Source organism: Vipera berus (genome assembly GCF_964194415.1).
Source record: "Vipera berus genome assembly, chromosome: 3".
Classification (NCBI taxonomy): Eukaryota; Metazoa; Chordata; class Lepidosauria; order Squamata; family Viperidae; genus Vipera; species Vipera berus.
In genome coordinates this window covers 126,420,513-126,448,426 of record NC_138204.1, presented here as the reverse complement: position 1 = coordinate 126,448,426, position 27,914 = coordinate 126,420,513, and positions in this window count along the sequence as shown.

The following is a 27,914-nucleotide window of genomic DNA, read 5'->3' as shown; positions in this document are numbered from 1 at the left end:
TAAGTCAAGGATAAATAGTTGTTTCTTATAATTTCTTTTTCAATCTCCACCCCTACTATATTCCAGATTAAAATGTCTACACATCCAGGCAAATTAGAAATATATTTAAACTTAGTGCAGGGGTGTCAAACTCAATTTCATTGAGGGCCGCGTCAGCATTGCGGTTGCCCTCAGGGGGCCGGGTGGGTATGGCCAGGGTAGGCGTGGCCTACTGGGTGGGCGTGGCTAGAGTGCATATGGCCTACTGGGTAGGCATGGCCAGCTCTACATTGTTCGCATCAAGGGTGCCTATGGGAGCCTGGGCAGGAGTGGGACAGATCTGAGGGTCTCTGGCAGAAGGACAGTCTCTGGGCCAGGGCCAAGGCAGCAGGGGCCATTGCGGGGGCCATTCCCTCACTGTTTCCAGGATGGCTTCACGGGCCACATGAAACCACTTTGCGGGCCGGATCCGGCCCCCGGGCCTTGTGTTTGACATGTCTGACTTAGTGTATGAACTTATTTCAAAAAATCCATATTCATCTAAACAACTGTGACATCAATTATTCTTTGACATTCCATATAGAGAAAGATTTATTCATTTCATTCACTTCAAACAAAATGTTTTTAATAGAGATGTTCTAATTAAAGCACTTAATTCTCAAACTATGAAGTATACAAGATGCTAAGTAATCAAGTGGCATTGAGTTCAAATGCATCAAAATTATGTAGAAAATGGGAACTCAAATTATGTCAAATTTTAACTAGTTAAGATCTGATATTAAGAAATTGTTATGGTCAAGAAAATTTTTCTGGCATTGTCTGATCAGCTTTTTAATTCTTTAGAAATTTTATAGGCTAAGAATTGGTCATTTTTTCTTCAATGCACCAATGTAATTTTCCTAGCTAATACAGCTGTTTTTGATATGACACAATAACCTTTGGAAAACAATCTCTTTAGTTCATTAGCTATTATCAATCTGTATAATTTTACTTTTAGCTGAAGTTATAAAAATATATCAAAGAAAGGTAAATCTTGACTCTCTTCAATTTGATGTGTAGCCCAGAAGTTATAAGAATCTAAACTGTGCCATCCATAAAAGCAGAAATATAATTTAACTAGCTAATCATAGAAAGCCCTTTTTACAGAATTTGCTTTCTTTTTAACTTTCTATTTCTTTCAAGGCTAAACATGATGTCAGAGGCCCAGCTTTTAGTGATACCTTCCAACATAATGGAATACCTAGCATACTCACAAATCTCCCACATCCTTTTTTTTAATACACTGGGATTCTGAGTTTTAATTCCTCCTGCCTGAATATATTGAACATATTAGCCTAGGAGAATTAAAATAACACAAACCAGAATTCCAAATATTGATAGTGGCTTCTGATCATGCTTTAAAGCCTCAATAGTATTTTGAAAATATAATGGAAGTTACAACTGGTCTTACTATATATTGGGGAAAGTATCCATCTTTGGGTAATGCCATGAAGATAGAGGAAAGCAAAAGCTAATGTATATATAGAAACACTCTTACCAAGAGAAAGGGAGAGAAAAGTAACAGATAATACAAACAGTGGCTACCAATTTAGTTTATTTTCTATTTCTTCCATTACAGTAATGATAATGTTCCTGGAGTTACAACTTCAGTTGGTATTAAGATATTGCTAGAATTTAAAAACAAATGTTTGCAGCAGACTGACTTTTCTTTTTATATGCATCTTTAAATTCTGAAATTGTTTTTCCATGAATTTTCATGAGATGTAGGAAAATCCATCAAGACTTAATATATACTGTATTTTAATATTTGAATGTATAAGTTACCTTATTCAAGCAACATGTTTGTGCAATGCATGAAGGTGAAGACTTTAACTTAAAGTTCATTTTATCAAATTAAGCATATGTGAAACTAAGAATTAATTGTTCAAGACAAAGGAGGGAACTAAAAGTTTCATCAAGGCATCCCTACTTGTTTATTATTATCTATTCTTAGTTACTATTTTTTCTTAAAATTTAGTAGTACAAAACAACAAAATAAAATGTATTCTTTAGGTGATCTCAGGTAAATAAGGTTAATGTGCACAACACATTATATGGTCTATCAGATATACCTATCCAACTGAGGAAGTAAAAAATGAGTTAAACCATCAGTTGAAATAAATATTTTAATTACAAAAATCAACTTAATACTGGGATATTACAACATCCTCTTCTAAACATAGCCTCTAAAACTACACCAGCACTGTTACCTAAAGAAAAAGTAGTAGTTTCATTACAGATCTCAGTAAATCTAAGGAGCCCTACCTCTGTAGAATCATGTTGTATACATCAACTTTGAGAAAATGAAGGTTGTTTACTTGGTGAACAGACAAAAATAATTAAAAAATAAATAAACCTGAATATTGTGGGGGATAGTAACAAGCACATTCTGACTTCTATTATTGGGCTCAAAGATCTGAAGCAAGCTTCTTTAAGAACAGAAGTGCAGTAAACAAAATAAGAAAGAAACAGATATGGATAATTAGGATCAGGGTTTGACAAATGGGTAAACATATGGATCCATATATCTGTCAAAATCCATCTTTTCTCTAACCTCTATCTGTATCCCAGTTATTGAAGAATATTTTTTCCACTGTCAAGAAATCTACCAATTATGTTCCTTAATTTGTTCCATATTAAAGCTACAAGGATTGCATCACTCATGGGCCACCTTACTGAGGTAAATTAGAGTTTGGCTATCAGGACTAAGCAAATTTAGTTCACATGGTGTAATAAGATAGAGGGTTTGTGTCACCGTAAGTTGGGGGGTGGGGGCACAAAGGGAGGCTCAGCCAATCTGAATGTATACATGGTTGTACTTTTACAATAAAAGGTTCATTCATTCATTTACCCACAATATTTTGTGCACCTCATTGGATGTGTGTTGAATTAGTTGTCTAAGTGTACCTTTATTATAAAGTATATCTGCTAGCCTTTAACGAAGAACATAGTTCTCCCACCCATCATTCGTATCTGTTTCTTTATTATTTTTTATTATTTTGTTTACTGCATTTCTGTTCTTCAAAAAGCTTGCTTTAAATCTCTGAGCCTAATAAGAGAAATTAGAATCTTCATATGTGTCATACTTTAAACCCTATGTTTGTATTTATTAAACATTACTTATTTCTACAGAATATTTGTTTTCTTGTTTTTCCTGTTACTAATCCCCCCAAATAATAAACAATATTAGGAAAACCAAACCAAATGTTTTTTCTGAAAGCTTCTAGCTGTTCTGAGAATTTACAAATTCAGGAGGAGACTATTCTGTCACAGCCAGAATTTATAAACTTAACTTGATCATCTTCTGAAGAATTTATGAATCATGGTTAATAATCAGCTTTAGGCACTTCTGAGGGAACAATCACATTTTGAAGCTGGAGAGGTCCAGTAAATAGCCTAGAGGAAATGACCCTGCATCTTATTAAACACAACAACTCACTACTGTAGGACTTTATGTCAAAGGTAAAACATTCCCTGTAAGAGTCAGAGAGCATAGAGCAATTCTTTTAAATGCTTTATTAAGAATGAAAGAGCATGATATGATTTTTCTTTTCTTTTTTTTGCTTTTTTTGAAGAAAAGTAGAGTGAGGATTTTTTTAAAAAAAAATTGCTATGCTTTTTGTTTTTTTCTGAAAAAGTTACTCGTTATTTTGGCATTCCCCTTTCTTTGTATTTATTCTGTCTTATATTCATTACTGTCCACCTTCTGAAAGCTTTTATCTTTCTTTTATCTATTTCTTATGCCTTTGGCTAAAATAAGACTTAGCTTCTTTCTATTTCAGGAGTCTGCAGAGAAGCACAGTTTATCTTATGTTACACCAACCTTCTATTTTCCTATTTAAATGGCAGATATAGATTGAAAATCAGATTTGGGGGTCAGGGAAATGATTTTGAGTTTATTGTCATTTAGGCCTATCTGGATTTTTTTTTTTGCTGTATAGAAAAGGAAAATCAAACGGGCTATCCAAAGGCAATCTGAAAATTGTTTGCTTTTATAACTGAATAGTTTTCAGATAGGTAATTTTGCTCGTTATTTTTTCCCCCTTTGCTACAGTTATTTCAATTTACACACACATTCACACAAACGCACACAGAAGTTATTAGCATTCCATTTTATTCTCAATCAGGAAAATAATTATTTTCCATTCTTAAACAAAAAGATACAGTTGGTAATATTGGACGGAAGCACTGCATTCTTAATCTACATTAGCCAATGTGAATATGGGTAACTAAATATTATTTTGTGTTTCAGTATTACTAAAAAAATACACAATTTGCTTTTGTTACCACAATTAAGTATATACCTTGCTATGCTTATAAATCATATTACAGCTATAGCTATAGCTTTTAAGAATGCATCAGTCCTAGCTGTTTGACTAGTCTATTTGTATACCATTATTTCATTTCTTAAAACCAAGTGTACGCTAGTTCACAAAACATAATATACCAATATATCAACAATAATTGGTAAACAAGTAGGATTAATAAAATGTAAGATTTAGAAAAAGAGTTAGCAATAAGATATGCAGACATACAGACTCTATTGAGCCGTAATATAGGTATTAGGCAAGTTATTATGCCACATCCTTTTACTTAAATTGCTTTTATACTTGCTTACGTATAGAGAACTTTAAGGGTGTGGCAAACTAATCCGATAAATAAATAATAAACCAGTCAGTAAATATGCAGAGAAAGAAATCAGCTTTGGCATACACATTAATCATTAAATAAAGAACCAGATAAACAATGTCCATCTACCAGGAAAGCATGGAAACCAGTTAGAAAATTGGTACCGGTAATTGCAATGAAGTAATATTAACAAAAGGTCTTCAGGAGCTGCATTTAGTTTCTTCTGCTCCATCCTTCCTAAGCGAATGACTGACTAGTTTGTTAATTACAGGTTTTTAAATTTCATCCCTTCTGTCTCAGCACACATATGAACAAAGTACAATGCATTTAGCATAATGGTGATATATGTTTGTATGTATTTCTGATACAGAGGCTAAATATATCAAGGAATAGATTAAGAAACCCTTGTATTTATTTCTTTACAAGCATTCTGCTTTGGAAATCTAATCTGCTTATAAAACATTTAAAGAACCAAATTCAACTGTGTAAAACAGTAACATTTAATTCTTATTTCATAGATTTGTAGCATTGTCTAAATATTAAAAAATGTTGAATATTATGTTGTTGAGTCAATTTTCATTAATTTCTTGACAATAATAAAAATCCACAGGGTACTCTATTGATGTTTTTGATAAACTAAATTAGTATTATCTCCAGTGACAAGGATAATGAATAGTTTAAAGAAAGCATTGTAAATTGGGATGGGATGGGGATCTGATATCAGAGAAAATATCACAATAATGGCAAGTGAGCCATTGTTTCATTTTTTACAGATTTTGATGAACCATTTAAAATGCTTCTGAAGATAGCATCCAGTTTGTCCTAAAAGAGATTGAGAATGTGAGTCACAATAATTGCTTCTCAATTTTCATTAAATTTTGTTAAATCAATACTGCTGGGTAACTCTGATCCACAAAATAATGATTCTTTTTTTTCCAGAATTCTGATATCCAGAAAGTCCCTGGGTTAAGAATGTCCAACTTAAGGAGAACCTTGAGTTATAAACAGGCTGTTTATTGCTAAAATTGGTGGGCAGAGCTGTCCTTCCTTGAGCTGATGAACTGCTGAAGCCGTGCAGTGTTTTATGAACCACTGAAGTCACACATTTTTATTATACAGCCTGTTTTTAGTGATTCATAAAAACACTGTGTGGCTTCAGCAGTTTGTCTTTTGGAGAGAAGAATGTGCTGTCTGTCATTTTTAGTAATAAGCAGCCTGTAAGCATGAATTCCGATTCACATACAAATTCAAGTTAAAGACAGATTTAGGAAAGGAACTAGTTCTTAATCTGGGGACAGCCTGTATATCCAAGAGGCCAGATGAAATCTATGGCATGCGTGGAAATGGGTATTTCTCTCACAGAGTTTCTTTAGATGACTCTGAAGCCAGAACAAATAAAACCTCCTTGGTAGGATAAAGTATATCTGTTTCTTGAACTCATTCCCTGAGATTGTGACACATAGGGAAAAAGATCACAGGCTGACAGAGGCAAAGTTTTTGAAAAAATACTAAGTCTTTCTACCAGCAGAGAGGAATAAATTATTTCTTCCCATTGCAGACTATTTGACAATATTACAAGTCATTTCAGATAGTGACATAGCTGACAAAATAAATAAATAAATAAATAAATAAATAAATAAACAAATAAATAAACAAACAAATAAATAAATAAATAAATAAATAAATAAACAAACAAACAAACAAACATTTTGTTTGGCAATATATTAAGCCACTTAATATGGGCGACTATAGTAATTGAATAACTAAACAAATAAATAAAGCCCAAATTCTGATTAATATACATGGTTGTCTCTGGTTATTTAATGTTCTTTTTTTAAAAAAAGTTCCCCTCTTATTTCAACTGGTTTAGGATTCTATTTTTGCAGTACCAAAATATGAAATTTAGTCTTTCAGAATAAAGACAAGTTTCTTCATATTAACCTTACATTAATTAAAGGCAGTCAACTTGTTGTGTATGGAACTTACAGCAAGTAATTTGTAGGCTTCATATCTGAGATGAAAGTCTACACAGTCCCAGATATCCCATAACTTTAAGTTACAAGTAGCCTTTCCCAGAACAGTGCTGTAAGAAAAAGCAGAATTGGTCAGCTGTCAGGTTGTGCTGAAATAAAATGTATGTATGTAGGCATGCATGAATGAATGAATGAAAAGAAGCAATTTTTTTGTAGCGATAATTGTTGTATAAGGACTTGAAGTGGAAACTCTTAATCTAGATTCACTGATTGTCTGACAGTGTATTTTAGAATAAAATAGAGCTGGAAGGGACCTTGGAGGTCTTCTAGTCTAGCCCCCTGTTCGAGCAGGAGAACCTATACCATTTCAGACAAGTGACTGTCTAGTCTCTTCTTAAAAAACCTCCAGTGATGGAGTGCCCAAGATTTCTGAGGCAAGCTGTTCCACTGGTTAATTGTCCTCACTGTTAGGAAGCTTCTCCTTAATTCTAGGTTGCTTCTCTCTTTGGTCAGTTTCCAATCATTTTCTTCAGACATAGAATGATATTTATTTATTTAGCATGTTTAGATGATGCTGGGCTTAAAAAACAATGCTTCATGGTTTACATATTTTTAAAAATCCAAAAGACAAGCCCAAATTCTCATAATACAATAGGTAGAGCAGTTGCCATTCATTCACAGACTTCATAGAACAAGCCCACTTTTATTAGTTCTGGAAAGCCAACAATGAGGATGGCAGTCTAATTTCCAGATAGAGACTGTTTCAAAATATGGGCACTAAAAATGATGATAATGATAATGATGATGATGATAATGATGATGATGACAGCGACAACAACATTAACAACAACAATAATAATAAATAGACAAAAATGCCAAACTCACTCTGAACATCTGGCTGACTGTGCGATGAATAATAATAATAATAATAATAATAATAATAATAATAATAATAATAATAATAACAACAACAATAATAACAACAACAACAACAACAACAACAATAATAATAATGATAATGATGATGATGACAGCGACAACAACATTAACAACAACAATAATAATAAATAGACAAAAATGCCAAACTCACTCTGAACATCTGGCTGACTGTGTGATGAATAACAACAACAACAACAACAACAACAACAACAACAACAACAACAACAACAACAATAATAATAATAATAATAATAATAATAAACTTATACAAGCCTCCATTACTTTTACTTCAGTACTTGAGGAACATTAAGAGATACTGGTAATATATGTACAATGGATGAATAGGGTAGGCCATTTCTATGCATAAGAAGGCAATTCTAAAAGTGAGTAGGTGCCATACACATGTATGGTTTTATAGATTAGAAGCAGCAATTTATTTGTTTGTTTGTTTGTTTGTTCAATCTGTATAACTGCCTATCTCAAACCATTGAGTCTGGTCAGCAAACAATCATAAAAATAAGTAAAACACAATACAGAAATGAAATCAAATACAAATTGCTATATGCATGAACGCTTGGCAAGAATTATGAAATCATGGGATTGATCAGGCCTATTCATAATAATACTAGTAATCTGATATTTTACTGAGCACTATTGTAAGTGATTTTTGAATATCACTATTATATTTATGTATGGACATAGGATCTTCTGTTTGGGCAGCAGGTTGGACTAGAAGACCTCCAAGGTCCCTTTCAACTGTTATTCTATATTTTGTCTCTCTGTGTATGTGTATATGGCCTCTCCCCCCAAAAGAGCAAGGATAAAAGAAGATGCAAATTTGTACATGCTATTTTTATGTTTCAATATCAGGCATCATCTTGCCAGCATCTGTCCAGCAAGTACATCTCGGGCTGGCCTATTTTTACAAAAACAACAAACTTTTTGGAGTTTTATTTTCCACCTAATGTATAATAAAACAAATGCAGAAATTATGAAAACTTAGTTAAGTAATCACAGCAAAATTTGCAGTGGTGGACCTTTCTAAAATGATTCAGCACAGGCATTTCTGAGGATGGCAGAGAATATAACTGGAATAAACTAGTGCTAATATCTTATCTTTTGTCGGTTAATTGCCTTAAAATACTAAATTGGAGACTTACTATCTCTCAGCAACGTGCTTTTATATTATTTAGGAAAGCTTTGGAATAAAAGTTCTCAGTGATGATAGATCAACCCTCCTGGTCATAAAACTTACCCTTCCCACCAGTCACTTGAAGTTATTTTTAATATTCAGTCATCTTCAGCTGAATGAACCGAGTCTTCCCTACAGCAGTACAATGCTGCTATTATCTATTATACAGTTACACCAAAGAGAAACATCTCCTTAGGGCACATCTAGAGGATCATGAGGTTTAGCTACTTCCTCAGCATCTAGCAGATGAAAGACTGTTCATTTGTCTTTGGTCTTATTGTTACAGAAAAGCACAATAAAGTCATATTGGTTGGTGACTCTACTGGAATTCTATTTAGAAATTCTTACTTTTTTTTCTCCTTATCTCAACTGTTGCAGCAGTCTACAAGCAAGACTGGAAGTTTTAAGAGAAATGCCTGGATACAAAATTAATACTATTGTCACACCTTTAGAACTCTCAGTAGGATTTTAGGAAAAAAAATCATCCCATTGTACATGCTTGAATTTATTTTATTTTATGCAAATGCCCTGAAAATTGCACATGGACATCTACAAATATGGAGGATGCCCTAGCTTTATGTGAGAGACAAAGGTTCTTGGACCAGCACCAATTTGGGTAGGGTATTGATTACATGGCTTCTTTTTTTCTTTTCTTTTCTTACTTTCCTAGTGGTCAACTGTGGGGAGAACATCAGTTAATTTATTATATTTTCAACAAACAAAGGTCAGCAAGAGTGAAAATGATCGGTAGGACTCATCCCACCTGCATTTAAAAGATTCTTTTTGGTGGAAAATTGTTTCAGTTTAGGGGGCTATATCAAATCTGCATCTTGGATTATCTTAGGAAGGATTTAAAGCCTACCCCAAATTTGGCAGTACACAGCACCAGAATTTTAATACGTTCAGTGGGTGCTTAAACCATTTATTTTCCCCATTAAATTCATCAACTAAAATGCAAACGTGTTCCAAAAATCTTCCTACTCAGAGGTAGTTCTGAGGACTCTTAGAGCCACAAATGGGACTCTGGGGGATTATATGCAGCTTGCAGTCTATAGGCTATTCATTTCTGCTTCAGAAGAAAGGAGAGGGTGGTAAGTGGTGAATAACCCCAGGTATACCAGTGCTTTGTGTTTAACGTGGACCTTCCAGCTTTTCCTCTTTAATTAGCAGCATTAATAGAGAACAACATGAAATATCTAGCAACTTATGGACTCCTGCCAGTTGAATTTCAGAATCCAAGGTAGCAGATCTGTAGAAACTGCAAACTTTGAGATCTCTTAAATAAGGGGGGCAGGAGAAACTATTTTGCTCTAACTAGTTTCTTGTTAAGAAAATCAAGTCTGTGGCATTTTGTCAGGTCTATGAAAACCAATTTATTTATTTATTTTTGGGACTTATATGCCACCCTATCTCCCAAAGGACTCAGGGTGGCTAACAACAATAAAAATACAATAATACAAAAGTTTTTAAAAATAATTAAACTAGCAGCCCCAATAATAAGTTAAAAACATTTTAAAAATCCCTGTCAGTCCAGGTCAGCCTGATGGAAAAGAAATGTTTTAAGGCCACGGCGAAAGGATCGGAGATCCGGGGCCATCCGGAGCTCAAGAGGAAGTTGGTTCCACAGGGCTGGCGCTCCCACAGAGAAGGCCCTCCCCCTGGGTGTCGCCAGCCGACATTGTCTAGCCGACGGCACCCTGAGGAGGCCCTCCCTGTGTGAGCACACTGGGCAATGGGAAGTCATTCCCGGCAGTAGACGGTCCTGCAAATATCCCAGGCCTAGGCCATGTAGGGCTTTAAAGGTAAGTACCAACATTAATTACAAAATTAAATATGCTAACACAGTGGTTCCCAATCTATGGTCTGCAGACCCCTGGCGGGCTGCAATGTCAGCACAGGGAGTCTTCAAAGGCTTGAAGAAATGTTATGATTTACATACTGAGTTAAAGTCTTAAAGAGTTAAGTCTTAGGGGCCACAAAAGATATTTAAAAGGTGTCCAAGGTGAAGAAAAGAGAACCACTGTGCTAATATAAAACTTTCAGTTGTGGCAAAAATAAATATTTATGAATAAATCCAAAAGAAAAATCAAGGATTAAGATACCAAATAAAACCCCAGCACAAAAACAATGTAGGGTTTCAGGGGTATTCAGCTATGATGCAACCTGGTAGGTTCTGCTTTGGGAAGTTGGCATGACCAGTTTTAAAATTGCTACATGTGATTCTGCAACGTGTCTTTCTGTTTCAGGTTTCTTTTTAAATTAGGTTTATTCACAATTTCCTCATAGGTTTGGAGATTCAACTGCTCAGTTAGTATAGAATCCTTTTTTATTATTATTTCCAGCTTGAAATAGAAAGACTTCCTACTTTTTCATTTAGAAAATGATGATTATGTCACACTTCATATTATGCCCATATTATTAATTTATTATTATTTATTATTTTTATTCCTTCTACATTGTGTTTTTATTTTCTGTATGTCTCCTAGAGTTGCTGTGAGTGAGTAGGTGGCTATATAATTTTTCCAAAATTAATTAGATTAGATTAGGCATGTCAAACTTGAAACATCACGTGATGTTGTGTGACGCATTGCGACTTTTTCCCCGTTGCCGCCAATGGGGTGGGTGTGGTTTCGGAGTGACACATCAGGCCTGTGGGCTGGCAGTTTAACATACCTGGATTTTCAAACCAAATTTGATTAAACCAATTGCAGAATTTCTCCAATGGTAGGTGGAGGTATCCTGTAGGTCAGGGGTGTCAAACTCAATTTCATTGAGGGCCACATCAGCATTGCGGTTGCCCTCAAGGGGCTGGGTGGGTGTGGCCAGGGTGGGCGTGGCCTGCTGGGTGGGCGTGGCTAGAGTGCGTATGTCCTACTGGGTGGGCGTGGCCAGCTCTACATCGTTCGCATCAAGGGTGCCTATGGGGGCCTGGGCAGGAGTGGGACAGATCTGGGGGTTTCTTGTACAAGGAGAGTCTCTGGGCCAGGGCCAAGGCAGTGGGGGCCGGTCCCTCACTATTTCCAGGGTGGCTTCGCGGGCCACATGAAACCACGTTGTGGGCCGGATCCGGCCCCCGGGCCTTGTGTTTGACATGTCTGCTGTAGGTGGAGGTATCCTGGGTAGGGATAAAAAAGGGCTTAAGGATCACCCACAATAGTGGGTCTTCAGATTGTTCATCCTTGATTTAAGAATATTACTAGAAGGAATTGGACTAAGCCATCTACAGGAAGCAAAGAAGCTTTTAGGAGCAGTGATCACTGGGTTGGTGAAAAACTTTAGAAAAATGTTTCTGTTGAAAGAAGCTTTGATCAAAACAGATCCACAAACCAAAACAGAAACTCACTTTGGTACAGCAAATCAAATCAAATGGCCTTGAAACACATCATGCCATTTTGAAATTTTGTAGACTTTAAGTTTTCTACAGGAAAGAAAATACAATAAAGAACAATGGTGGGAGTGAGCAGTGTGAGTGCTCTCAGAGTTTGACATAATTAATAAATTTATGACAAAGCTACAGTAAGATTGCTTTGGTTTTCATTCTCTCCAGTTCTTATTTTCTCGAAGATAGCTAGCAAGAAGTGTTAACTTTGCTTTCTTTTGTGCTAATGGAATATTACACTTCTGTTTTCATCCTGCTGCCCAACTAAGAACTCATAACAACTCTCAGCACTTTGAATATAGGGTTCAGGTTGATTTCTAAAAAGGATTTTTGGGTCAATCTTATTTTAAATTCTACATGGTGATGTAGCTTTAACTTACTTGGCAATAAGTGCATAATGGATACTAAACTATCATATACAGGTGCTGGCTTAAATGCTTACTGACTTTAAGAATAAGAGAAGACAAGATTCTGAATGCCCTTATGTCTGTGCCAGTTTCTTTCTCAATGGGCTGTTTCTCTCTGTGGTGGTTCATTTCACTGACCTAATCTGCTTCTTATGCCTCTTCTAAGACACAATGCTGCCAGCAAGAACAACCAAGCCCTGCACAGAAAAGGCAATCTGGTCTTCCATCAAAATCTTCCCAGGAGAAGCCAACTTGTCAGCCAACTATGCCATCCTTCTGGGCATTCCTCGAAGCCTAGGGACTAAAGACATGATCCTCACCACCCCATAAATTAAGTCAATCATAGTTCTTAAGAAGCTTGTCTTCCCACCTGAAAAATGAGTGGGAAAAATACTATTTACATTTATTTGTTTGTTTGTTGACTTATATACCACTACGTAGTGCTTTATAGCCCTCTCTAAGCAGTTTACAGATTCTGCCTATTGCCTCCAACAATCTGGGACCTCATTTTACTGACCTCGGAAGGATGGAAAGCTGAGTCAACCTTGAGCCCACAAGACTTCAACTGCCGAACTAGCAGGCTAACTAGAATTAGTCTGCAAAACTGCATTCTATAGTAACTATTGCGCCACCATGGCTCTTTCTACATGCACAGCTTAGGTTCTTCCTCTTTTTCCTCCAGGCTATCTCTGCTTTGAAAGAAGTAAAAGAGATATCTCAAAGAGATATTCTTGAAAATAGCCTGGTGAAGTAGCCTGAAGCTACTTTCAAGAGCAAACAAGGATTACAGCCTCTGGATATTTTTTCCTTATCAAACATCACATCTCTAAATGGCTTAAATGCACTAGAAGTGCAAACACGAATCGAATCACATCCTCCTGAATTTGTGAATCTCCACTTCAAATCAAATCAGGGCTGACTCGCATCTATCTCTGCTACTCACTCAACCTCTCTAACTAAGAGAGGGGAGAGAGACACAGAGAGACACTATCATGAGCAAGAGAATGAGGTGGCTGCTTCTATGATCAAGTTTATAGTTACATTGCAGAGAAATGTCAAAGCTTATAAACCTCATAGAGTATAGAGCCTGGGAGTTTCTTTGTTGGGTTCTTCCCTCCATCATTTTTTTTTTTGCTTTTATAGAAGGGGCAGCAAAGCGGAGGTGAGATTGCTATTGACCGCTGATTCCACTTCTTTCTTTGCAAAATGAAAAAAAGTTCAGGATTAAGCTGTAGTGATAAGCAATCTTTTTAAAATGGTATGAAGTTTGGATGCCTTACTCTGCATGCAAACTCAACAAGGCAGGAAAGTAGGAACTTGCAGCTTTTCTACACACTGTCACTCCAGAGAAAGCCCAGCTAGAATTATTATGAAAGCAGCCAATAGTGAAATGAACCCCACTGTTCTCTTCCTGACATTTTTAGTGAAGCTGAGCAATATACTGATACTAGGCTTGATACCGATTGGCCCACTAACATTCATCTTCAGGTGACATCTGTTGAGATTTTTTTTCAATAACTTAATCATTATAAAGCATGTGAGGAAGAGGATAATAGATGGATTATGACATAAAAATGCTAAAGCCTTTGCAGGGAGAATGGCTGCCCATAAAGTTTGAATTTGGTAATTCAGACTAATGCAGTTTGTCATCCTCTGGAGAGAGGGCAATCATGGGGAGCAATATCCTCTTAAACACTAATGCATAACACATTGTGCCACAGTCACACAGCAACAAACAATATTGAGTTGCTGCTGGAAGCAGCAGAAACAGGTTTCCCTGTGAAGGGAAGGCAAAGGTGGCATTAAAGATGTTTCTGTTGTTCCTTTTCCTTTTCTTCCAGAGGAGGAGAAGGAAGAGAGGCATATTTAAGATGGTTGGACATCAATTCACAGAATTCCCCTGTCATTCAACTTCCAGAATTCCCCAGGCATGGGTGGGAAAAACTATCTCTGACATAACAACCATCCTGTCTTCTTCCTCCCCCTCCTCCCCCTCTCCCCTTGAAATACAAATGACCAAGTTAATAAAAACTTATTTTGCAAACTGCCAAACAGAGTTGTAATGAAGGATGCAAAAGATGCAAGTTGTATAACCTCTTTGCCATAGTTTATATCATGTTAATGTAGCAAGAATATTATCAATCCTCTCTGCATTTAAAAAAGACTAAGAGAGAAATTGACATGGGATATATGTAAACTCCAGAGTAACAAAATAAATATATAAGTACAGTATTATTTGTAGCCTGTCCAGGAAATAATGAACAACAACAACAACAACTGTCTAGATGACTCACAACAAAGAAATTACAATACAAAATAAACGTAAAAGATGCCAAGTGCAATGAAGTGAAGGAATTCACTCTCCCTTGCAAAAGGCCTGGATGTGACAGTCAGGTCTTCACAGTTCTTCTAAACAAGAGCAGAGTGGGAAACATCCAGATTTTGGGGGAAATTCATTCGAGAGGAAAGGAAACTCATTCTATTCTATGTGAAGAACAGAATAGAACAGAAGAGTCTAACAACAGAAATGTTGAAGAGTTCAAGGCAGCAATGAAGCACAGTGTCTTATATCTCAGTACCTTATTCACAGGGGTGGGATCCAAATATGTGAACAACTGGTTCTCTGTGTGGATGGCGCTTCTGGAAGTCCATTCTGGGCCTGGGCAACAAAAAATAGCTACTACTGGTTCTGCTGAAGTGGTGCGAACTGGCTGAATCCCACCACTGCTTATTCACATCTTTCTGAAGTGGCCTTAAGCAAACCATTCTTCTTCAGCCCATCCACTCCCTGATAATAAGAAGATAGTAATAACTGTTCAACCTTAAGGATATGGAAATAAGTTCATGAAATTATACATGTAAACACACCAAACACTCAAAATTATAATCCTGTGACCTCTCAATGGCACTATTTGATTTCATGATCTCTCTCCAAGGTCCTGAAGCTTGGGAACTGCCTAAACAACTACCAGAGAAAGCAAATGAATGTGAAAGCTGGTGACATTGAGAATTATTTATTGGGTTGCCTGAACCATGAGATGCATGGCAAATATATCCGAAAAATAATTTTTTAAAAAATTGGGCCTGTGTTAGTGACCACAAAGACCTTTTTCTTGTCTTTATTATAATGTAGAGTGGTCAGTTATGTCACAAGATATAGTAAACAATATATCACCCATGGTCAATATGTGAACCTTGAGTTCTCATTTAGCAACATTTAGAACACACACATAAACACATACAGGTATATGCTGCTTGAAATCCAGTAACAGAAATGCTTATTTTTTTGTAACATGACTTTTATTTCTCCTCTTAGAGCACTCACAGACATAAAAGGACACCTACCAAAAATGGCTTTTTTCATGACTAATGAATCACCATTCACTACACAGAACACACTAAGTTCTCAGGTTAGCAAAACACAAAATTCTATTATCTCATTTGGAACTACCAGATCAGGGCTTCAAATATCTTGATGACCACTAGTCCAGATCTCTTTGCTGTCATTTAATGGTTGTCTGGACCTTTGCAGTTTACATATCATGCCCCTACATTATGATTGTATGGTTCATATAACTTGCTAAAATCGTGCAATCTTCAACTCCCCATTTCTGTTCTAAACTAAGTGTGTTGTGCATATTCAGCCTATGTACAGCATTATCATATGATTTCTGTAAATATTAACAGTTGGAAATAGGATTCTCCTTTTGCATATAGCAATTATGGGATAAGGGAGAAAATTCAGATAGACTCAAAAGTAGAAAATACTCTCAAATGGAAGACCATGTAGGACAGAAGACCCACCTGAAGGCATCTTGTCATTGTCACCATTTTCCTATGGATACATGTGCCTCATTGGACAAGCTAGGGTATTTCCAAATAAACAAGGATTTAATTTGTTAGGAATTATACAAATACAAATATAATTCTAATCATTCTAATTACAGCATTTATAATGAAAACATTAATGGCAGAGATTACCTAGTAATTTATGCAACCTGCTGAATAAGAGTTGAAACATGGGAATTGGATAATTAGGGTCAGAACTTTGTTAATATCAATCCAGGAGATCTGCAATGCAAATTATCACCTTCATGGAAACTGACTGAATATATGAATTTTGGGAGGAATTTTGATAAATATTTAATCACACAAGTACACAAATAGTAATACTTTATGAATGTTAACAACCACTACCAATTTTATTTCTTTTATATTTCATTTAAAACATCCTACAATGGCTTGTGTAAGAGTTGAAAGTAGTGGTGGGATTTAAATATGTGAATAAATTGGTTCTCTGTATGAATCCTGCTTCCAGAAGTCCATTCTGGGCTTGGGCAACAAAAAATTAGCTACCACTTCTAACGAAGTGGTGAGAACTGGCTGAATCTCACCACTGGTTGAAAGTCTTAAACAAGATTCAGAAGCAGGTGTTTTATATACAGTGAATGGTTTCCCATGAAAGGCGAACAGGCAATCAAATTGTTGTTGATGAGAAAATGTGATATAGCCCACCTCTAAGATTTTATAATCCTAGAACTCTGAAGTAAGGATGGGCCATAGAAATTCATGGCCTTCTCTGTGGGAGCTCCGGCATTATGGAACCAACTGCCGGTGGAGCTCCGGATGACACCAGACCTCCGAACTTTCCGTCGGGGCCTGAAGACCCACCTGTTTGAAATAGCTGGTCTGGCCTGATGGGGGATTATGGGTTTTTAATTGTTTTTAAATTTGTATTACTGTTTTAATTGGGCATGGGTTTAATCTTTTTTAATTTTTGTATTGTCTTTTTTATATATGCCCTGTGAACCGCCCTGAGTCCCTACCAAGGAGAAGGGCGGTATATAAATCAAATAAAACTCTAAACTCTAAACTCTAAACTGCCAAGGGTTTAGAGCATAGAGATATCTATTTCAGATGATTGACCTTTCTGGCAACTGTAGTTTTTCACACCTCTGCATTTTGTATATTTTGTATATTTCAGTAGCTTTATATCAGCACAGTGTCCTGCTACAATCAAGAAACAGGTCAAGCATTTGACAGTGCCAATTTTTTCAAATGTTATGACTCTCCAAAAACTGAGTATCCAGGTCAAATGAAGGTAGCTGGTAGATATGGTTCTACTTTCACCACAAACTGATTTTAGCAGCCAATAGAAGAAACGGGAAATTAGTTTCCCCAAAAGAAGATGTGGTGTGTTGGTGTATAGCCTATGAATGAATGCCCTTCCCTCTTCTGACAAGCAAGATTTGCAGAATAGGAAAATTATTTCTATTTGAAACATTGTAATACCATGAAAAGATATTTCTCTTTTACTTAGAAAGCAGGGTTTACTGTAGCCTGCCTAGAATTAAACAATAATCTCTAGGAGTTCAAGCACTATCATATTTGTATTTAAAAGTTCAACATGAAGTAAAATGTGTTAGTATTCTGTTAGAGTCCTTCTTAAAAGTGTTAAGTTCTTATTAAATCATGCCAACTGGAAAACTAGCAAAAAATCTTGGGTATTTCCAAGAGGGTGATAACCATTCTTTGTTTTGTTTTGCCTTTAAATGTCAGGACACATTCCATGATGTGTATATATAATAATATCTTTAATACAGTTGGTCAATTCCCACACAATTTTGTAGAAATGTGAAATGCAAAGGGCCATGCATAAGGAAAAACATATATACTGTAAGACAATGATTGCTTAAAAATAAGAATGAGAAAAATATATAGTGTAAGATATTTTGGAAAAAATATACATCATTGGCAAGTAATTTTTGCAACTATACAAGAGCAGAGATAACTCTGACTAGAAGAGACAGAAACATGTGATTTTGATGAAAAGCAAATCAAAATTGTTTTCAAACTGAATGAAAAGGGCTAAACAAGGAGCTTTAGCAAAAGTTAATGGAATTAAAAATAAAAATGATTTGGGATGAGAAATTAGTGGTATCTATGTATCTTAAAATGTCTCTTAGCTTTAATAAGCATTCTGTCACAATATATAAATTTGAAGTTACACAAATACTCTAAATATAGCAAATAGAATGTGGTCTCTGATGAGAAATGAATGCCAAGAAAAGTGAAATCACTGTATACTAGAGAACGTTTGTGCTCAATTTCTGTTAGGGAAGTGACAGTTGGGAATGTTAGGACAAATATATCACTAAGCTGAATGAAGTGGAAATGGAGCACAAAAAGATATAGCGTCAAGAATGAATGAAACTGAATGAATGTGTATTGAACAAGAAAAGCAAGCAGCACACACATAGTTTGAGCATATAGAATGAACAGGAATCAAATTTCAAAAGAAAGAAGAGTGAATGGGTCAAGAGGAAGGAGAAGGCTGCTAAAGTCAGGCTTGCATGGAATCAGTAAGATATTTAGAAAGAGAAAGGTGAAAAGTTTAACAAAAGAAATAAAAGGTAATATATGAACTGATGTGATCATGGTGGAAAGAAGGCTCATTTACAAGAAGAGATATAGTAAATGATATAAAGGTAAAGGTTTCCCCGCACATGTGTGCTAGTCGTTTCCAACTCTAGGGGCCAGTGCTCATCTCTGTTTCAAAGCTGAAGAGCCAGTGCTTGTCCAAGGACATCTCTGTGGTCATGTGGCCGGCATGACTAGATGCCAAAGGTGCACGGAACGCTGTTACCTTCCCACCGGAGTGGTTCCTATTTTTCTACTTTCATTTTTACGTGCTTTCGAACTGCTAGGTTGGCAGAAGCTGGAACGAGTAACAGGCGCTCACTCTGCTACGCAGCACTCGGGATTCGACCCCCCAATCTGCCGACCTTCTGATCGAGAAGCTCAGCGTCCTAACCCACTGAGCCACTGCGTCCCAGTAAATGATATAGTGTAAATTAAATTCAGAATTATATTTCTTTCTCTTTTTCAACCTCATTCATTTCATTGTTTTAACTCATATTCCTTTCTTACGTATAACATTAGTAACTAGCAGAAAAAAAATCTTTCTTGCAAAGGGGTTCATTTAGGTCAGAGACCAAGACACTTTATATTGGAGCAGAAATTGGTTGATAATGCTGGAGGCAATTGGGGCCTCAAAAGGAATGAGGTACAGTCTCCCTTTATAGATTTATGCAAACTAATTCTTCTATCTGATTGATTTATTATACTTGGAATTGATTGTCAATAATATTATTTCTTGTCGTAATATATTAATAAAATTACTCTCATGGATTGCTTTAAAAATATTAATATTTCTAGTAAGGGGCAGTATAAATGAGAGTATTTTCCATTATGCAACAGATGCTTTTATAGAAACAATATCCCATTGAATGTATTTAAATTGGTTAGTTTATTTTAAAGCCACGGTTCCCAGCATTGGCCACAAATTTCTAATCCATTCTCAGTGACTGGCTACATTTTTGCAATTAATACGTTCACTTATCTTGTTAGCACTTTGTTACCTTAACTGTGGCTGGGAAGTCCAAGCATCTCTTGAATCTATAAATAGCCTATTGCCTACTGTCTTAATGATTCTACTCTAAATGTGGTTTAATATGTATTATTGGGATTTCTCTAAAAATCCTCCTAAAATTCTACTTCATAACCATATAAGGAAATAGCATGATGGATATTGGGTATGTAGTGAATGTGTACACTGAAACTTAAACTCCTTAAGTTACGATACATTTAGTAGTAGATTTTTTTTAAAATTCCATTTATATCCCGCCCTTCTCCGAAGACTCAGGGCGGCTTACAAGCTTAGCAGTAAGCAGATGAGGGGGACTTGGAAGATCACTGGTTGGAAAGTTTTCAGCTTGTACTGTTTTATTACCAATGAGCTTCTATTGGTACCTGTATCAGACTTGCACAACAAACCGAACGTAGCCCTTCATCTTTATACTAGGGATTTAATAAAGTCTGTATTGTCATTGAACGGACATTGTACAATATTTCAAACTGCATTTAGATTAAAACAAGCACATTCATTTGTACTTTGCCTATTGTCAAAATGATATTTGGAGATAGCAAACCAAAAAGCCCATAAGGTCAGAAACAGTGAGCTAACTCACACAATGACAAATTCTGAATTTCTTTCATGTGTGAATTATCTTTGTGTTTACATCAGACATGTCAAACTCGTGATGTCATGTGACATCGCACAACGTATCAGAGCTTTTTCATCATAGCCGGTAATGGGCTGGGCGTGGTTTCTTCCTGGTGCATCTGGCCCATGGGCCGGCAGTTTGACACCCCTGGTTTACATGGTCTTCCCTCTCTTTCTTTCAGCCTGTATTGTGAGAGTGTTTTGAGGATGTGGTCAAAACAATCAAGTGGTGACTACAATGGTGCACCTACAAAACAGCTGGAATTTCAAATTCATCCATTGCAGCCACCATGCTGCCTTTTTGACCAAACCATGCAGACACATCTACTGCCTGCAAAGAATTCCATCCCCACCCCACACCCCTTCATTTTTAAACTAACTCTAAGGTAAAGGTAAAGGTTCCCCCGCACATGCGTGCTAGTCGTTTCCAACTCTAGGGACTGGTGCTCATCTCTGTTTCAAAGCTGAAGAGCCAACGCTTGTCCGAGGACGTCTCTGTGGTTATGTGGCTGGCATGACTAGATGCCAAAGGCGCATGGAACGCTGTTACCTTCCCACCCTAGTGGTCCCTATTTTTCTACTTGCATTTTTATGTGCTTTCGAACTGCTAGGTTGGCAGAAGCTGGGACGAGTAACAGGTGCTCACTCTGTTATGCGGCACTTGAGATTTGACCCGCCAAACTGCCGACCATCTGATCGACAAGTTCAGCGTCCTAACCCACTGAGCCACCGCGTCCCTAACTAACTAACTAACTAACTCTAGTTAAGGACAAAACAAGCCTTGCATCTGAAACCACAGATTGATTAAACCATTCTAGCAACAAAACCAAATTATGAATCATTGGGAGGTATGCAACTGGAAAGAAAAAAGTTAGGTTTTTTTTCTTTCTCAGATGTAGGACAGGAAAAGTATGGGGAAAAGAGGGGAAGGGTGCAAGCTGAATTTTGATTTTTATGCCTTACCCAGTGTCCAAGTTCAAGGTCATTAAATGAGCAGCAGTATGAATCTTGATTAGATAAATCATTTCACCATTCACTACAGTAGATTATCTGGTATATTTAATCTTGAAAACCAAATGTGTTTGCTAACAACCAATGCAGAACCAAAATTATGAGTTGCTTATACTTTAGTCTTGTCTAAAACTCCAAGAGGCTAGATAAAATAGAAACCTGGAAATCTTCCAAAAGTTTTGGATCACAAATTCCTCAATCTTTTTTACTAGTTTTGTAGGACACTCAATTGTTAATGACTATGCTAACTTCTTGAATCTTGAAAGAGTCCCAGAAAGCAATTGGGATGTGGTAGCCCCTATAAAATTGATCCATAAACATCCCTCTATTTTCTGTTCAGCCCAGCATTGCACAATGCTTCCTGCATTCAGTACATAAAGCAGGGGGTATACTAGGGCTTTGATATATCAAGAACGAAGTTTGGCAAAGGAGCACTAAGACAATGAAAATAGTTGCAATAATTATTTGAGAGTCAAACAAATTCTGTCCAATCAACCCGACAACTTATTATCAAAAAGAATCTATTTCTATGTCAAATCTGTCAGAGACATTCTGAATATATTATCATATTAATGTCATGATGGGACTCCTCCGGTCCTCTGAGTTTTGTTTGTTGAAGAGCTTCCTGGGGCGTTTGGAGGAACAAAGAGCACTCTTTGGAACATGAGGCATTCAGCGCCAGAGTACAGATGGGCCCCAGTTCTTTGTTCCTCTCTGCCTGGGAGGCTGTTATGGGAAGCAGCCAACCTGCAGTCTGTCACAGTGAACATTGTTCAGTCATTGTGTACTTTTAATTGTTACTATGTACATGGAATCCAAAAGGCCGCTCTGGATATATAGTACAAGCACATGGAGGCCTTTGCCAGACCAAACAGCTGTCCTGTGATGTTCCCACATTCAGCGCCTGTCACCTTTTGCTCACTCAGTAAGCTCTTTCTGACACATGGCAATTCAAGCCAAAGATTTATTTACTAAACAGTCAATAAGAGAATCTTAGAAATGCCCAAGCTTTCATTCTTTTACTCTTTCCCAAATAGTGATTATTTCTGCACCAGTGATACCACAGCCTTCATAAGTTTAAAAAAATCCAGCAGGAAAACCAAACAAACCCAGCTTTGGAAGAGGTAACTGCTACATGTTGTTATATATTCATTTCTTTACACATAAACACATAACACTAATTTAAGCAATTTCACCATACAAAAAATTTGGAATGACAACTCAGCAAGTCTTTATATAGGTACACTTCATACAACAGAATCATTATGCTTGGAATTTATTAAAAAAATCCTCTTAATGCCGAAGAGTTACAGAAATGTGTACTTCAAAGACACATTGTTTATCATGACCAGCCTTCCACACCAGGAGGGGACCTGGTATATTCAAGAGTCATCAATAATGATAACCCATAGGGCAAGAAATGATTTTGCATGAATTAGCCAAGCCAAAATGATGCCCTCAAATCCTTTATAATACAACAAGGAACCCTTGATAGAAAAGAAAATGCTGTTGGAAACATTACTGTTAGATACAAAATCAAAGAATCTTTCCAAGATGTATAATTTATTGCTGGAGTGGCACACGGAAGATGAACAAGTGAAATCAGTGATGATTGATTGGGCTAATGATGTGGGGCATAACATTATGATGGAGGACTGGGAGAGGATGTGGAAAAAAGGGTGTTAAGTTTACAGCATGCAATGTTTTGAAAGAAAATATGATGAAGATGATGCATAGGTGGTATTTAACACTGGTTAAACTTGCAAAAATTTATCATACATATGGTAATAAATGCTGGAAATGTAAAGCTGTAGAAGGAACCTTTTACCACATGTGGTGGACTTGCCCCATAGTAAAAGACTTCTGGGAAAAGATTTATAATGAATTAAAGAAAGTTTTGAAAAACACATTTACTAAGAAACCAGAAGCCTTCTTATTGGGTATAGTCGGAAAAGAAATTCCCAAAAAAGATGTTACTTTCTTTCTGTATGCCACAACAGCGGCGAGAATTTTGATAGCCAAGAATTGGAAGACACAAGAAATACCAACGGTGGACGAATGGCAGGACTATTTGAAGAAATATTGTTATATCAACTAGTTTGAAATGGGCTTGGAAGTATTTATAGGTTGTAGTTTTAGAGTTTAATGTTTAGTATTAAGGATAATATGAAACAATGATTGTTAAATGATAAGAAATTAAATATAGATAGATATTAAATATGATTTAAAATTATGAAATAGAAATTGCTAATGATGATTTACGAAGAAACGCAGATAGGGGGGACTTGAGGAAGTCACCTGAAAATGATTAGAAAGATTAGGAATAATGGAAGTTAAGTATTTTTTTTTGTATTTTTGTTGATTGTATTGTATTATGTTATGTCTCGTTTTTTATATGTATTTTTTGTTTAAATATATGTTTTCATAAAAGCAATAAAAAAGACAATGTTAGTTAACATAAAATATATCCTGATGATGAGCACCTTGAGATCTACCTCTGTAATAATAGCCAAAGAATTATATAGATACTAAATAATCCCCTAAATTTATGCCAAGCTGTCTGCATTAGGAATATCCACAGAAGTAATCAATAGGTCAAGATGGCAGCCATGGCTGTGTGGGTACATTGCATGATATAAAAAGAGCTTGGCTTCAATCATGAAGTTGTGGCTGCCACCTTGACTTTTTAAACTCCTTACCCCTATCACAGCCCTTGGTCTGGCTAAGTTTGGAATTTGTCAGTTGGGGAAGACTTTATGGTAGAGATAGCATGATAGAAAGTATATTTTTCAAATTTTGTTTTGTAGGAAACTCATGAGAATATCATGGCTACACAAGAAAACAGCAAAGAAACCTGGATTTAAACATCTCTTTAACTCTGGACTCAATAGCATAGTTGCTATCTTTAAGTCAAAACCTACTCCCATAATTATTATAATAAAATTTGGAAAACATTTAATTAAAACAGGACAGTTTTAGCAGACAGAGGTGCATATAGAGTTCTCAATTTTCCCCAGGTATTAAAGTTAGGTGGAAGAATGATGTACCTTGTTCTGAGGGCTTGTAGAAAAGAAAGAATATAAGCCTGATGAAGAAAGAAGAAAAATGCACAGGGGATGAGTAAAACGTTATCGTCCGAATAATAAAAGTTACCTTCCAAGTTTATTCCTAAATTCTGAATGAATTTTTAATTTGTTACATGCAGTTCCTGACAAATACCATTACACCCAGTTTTTTGTTAACATTTTCAAACAAGATCTAAAGAGAAATTATTTTATAAAATGAGGTTTTCAGTTGGCAGAAATTTATCTATTGTGCAAAAGTGAATTCTACTTATTAACAATATTCAACACTGAAACATATATCTCCACACAGCAGGCATTAATAAATCATGAATATTAATGTAATCCAAATCAATATAGTTGCTCAACTCCAGTTTAAATTAACATGGACACTATTTAAATATGGCTTTTGAAAACACATTCTTGGACAGCATTGCATATAATAGCCAGATTTAGATCAGCATTCTTTGCTTTTTCCTCCCAGATCCCCCAGAGAGAATATTACAAATTGTATTAAGCTAGCAAGAGGTGTATTTTATTTGACTGGCAAGAAAAGCAAGGTTAGGAAATGGAGTTGTTTCAAGAAAAGCCAGGGCTTCAGCATCCTTGCACATTCCCCCCAAAGCAGCAATTATCTTTGATGGTACTACTTAATTTCAGCCTCAGTTTAAGGGATCTGAAAATGGATAGATACCAGTCAAGATTTTCCTGGATGCTGAAGATCTACAAAATATTTCTCATATACATTTTCCTCTGTGATTTGAGGAAAGAAAAAAACACACTTCTATATTTTATTTTATTTTATTATTTTATTTTATTTTATTTATCTAATTTATAGAGCCACCCATCTCATGTGTAAATGACTCTGGGGAGCATACAACAAAACTAAAACAATGGACATAAATATTAAGGGAATAGCATCCAATATTCATTTTTGGTTCCAGATCTGGTGATGACAAGATCTGATTTGGCTTTGAAAGTCAGGATCTGAAGGCAACAAAATTTGATCTGAACAGATTTGAGTTTCTGTATAAGATTGAGCTTTAGGCGGTAATGGAAAAAACATCAAAATACCTGCTGTTCCATTTTTTTGGCAGAATAGAATGAAAATACTAGGTATGGCAGATCCTTTAGAAGATAGAAATCCTACCCCAAAAAAAGGAGACAACAACAGTTAGATATTTTGAAGGGTTTCATTGCTGTACAGTTTTGAAATATTTCCTGTTTTATTTATTTCAAGGCCCAAATAGCAAGAATAAGAAAAGGACAGATCATCGGCTTCCAAAGAACTTGTGCTGGAGCAGTACTTAGAATATTCTTTTTTACTTGAAAAATAAAACTTAAAAAAATATATATTTTTAACCAGAAAGCTCCCAACTAAAAACTAAAATGTCCACCACTTGCTGACCACTCAGATCTTGCCGGCAAGACTATTAACATGGTTCATCATTGGCGAAGTTAGACTTCTTTTGGGAGTTTGCATGGTGTGCTGATTGTGCAAAGAAGAAAAAAGGTAAGTAGGTGCGGAGTTGAGAAAAAGTAGAACACCAGAAAGAAGCAAGCCAGCTAGCTATTTTTTTTAAAGATTCATCAGAACAAACCTGACTCTCTCATCTGCGCTGTGTTTCTGTGCTTCCAAACATATCTGCCTAAACAAATTCTAGCAGAAGTGTGAGAAATTGTACAGAATATTCTGTCAAGCAATCCAAAAGGAAGGATCTATGGAAAAATTAAAGGTATCAGACAAATGCTCCCAGACAACCTGGGAACCTAACCCCAGGTCTCCTCTCTCTCTCTCTCTCTCTCTCTCTCTCTCTCTCTCTCTCTCTCTCTCTCTCTCTCTCTCTCTCTCTCTCTCTCTCTCTCTCTCTCTCTCTCTCTCTCTCTCTCTCTGTGTGTGTGTGTGTGTGTGTGTGTGTGTGTAAGAACTGTGTGTGTGTGTAGGAAAGCTGCAAGAATTAATGATTCTTCCCACATCTAAAAATGTTGTTTTCGTTGGTACGTCATTCTCTGTCATAATTTGAGGACAACTTTTTAAATTCAACATCTCAAAACACCTCGAGATGCTTCCATTCAAAGATCTGATTTGAGGGAATATTGGATCAACCCACCTTTTACTGGATGACTTTTGGAAGCTTTACAGAGCTTTTTTTTCCCCCAGAACACTGTTTTTCAACCTTAGCCACTTTAAGATGTGTGACTTTCAACTCTCAAAACTTTGGGAGTTGAAGTTCCACATGTTAAAGTGACTGAGGTTGAGAAACACTGGTTTAGAAGATCCAGCCAAGATAATTTGTCTGTCATATTTTCCCCGTGGGCTTTTATGCTTTCTACTTTCCATTTTTCCCCTTGTTCAATCCCACCATGCCCCCATTATCTGGGTGAACTCTTGGCATTTCGTTTTGAGCTTATCAGGATAGAGGGAGCCCACTCAGAAGGAAGGAAAAATGGGAAAATTGTATCAGTTAAAAATTATGGAAGGGGAAAAAAAACCACCTTTTGTGTGCTGCAGCAAATGTCCCTGAGCAAGATTAGCATTGCTGTGAGCATGTTGGACTAGTCAGTTCATTGCCTGAGGAAAATTTGGAGGCAAAATTCATCAGCGCAGCTAGTGCACTTAAAAGACTCCAATACAGAGCTGTGTTCCTGGCCTAGCAACAACAAAACACCTGTTTGAAGTTGACGGAAAAGAGCAAGCTGGCTGGAGTTCAAAAGACTGGGATGGTAATCACACATTGCTTAACAAAAAAGTGAATTACTGTGTTCCTTTGTCAGGGGGTAGCTGATTTACATAGTCTCTTCTTGGCAATGCCCAGTGGGTTCGAACTTTTGAGATGTGCACAGTCAAACATTAAAACAAACAAAGAGGAAGAATGCTTGATACCTGTGTAATTCAACCACATTTGACTGCATACGGTTTGTGTTAACAGCTTCCTAGTGGCTGATACAGACAAGGATAGACAGAAACCTCTCATCTGTCTCTTCCTTCTCTGCAAAAGTCAGCCCCTGATCTATTGCAGGACAGATTTTTGATTAGCTGTGATTGCTTAAAAGTATACTTGACAACTCCTGACTGTAGCTTACACTAACTTGACTTTTTAAACTATAAGAGTGAGAGGTTTTAAATACTGGCCATTAACAATGCTGTTGACTGCTTTTCTGAAGTTTACTGGCAAAAATAAAATTTCTGTAACAATTCGTGGCAAGAGAACTCTGAATAAATCATTGTAATTTCATAC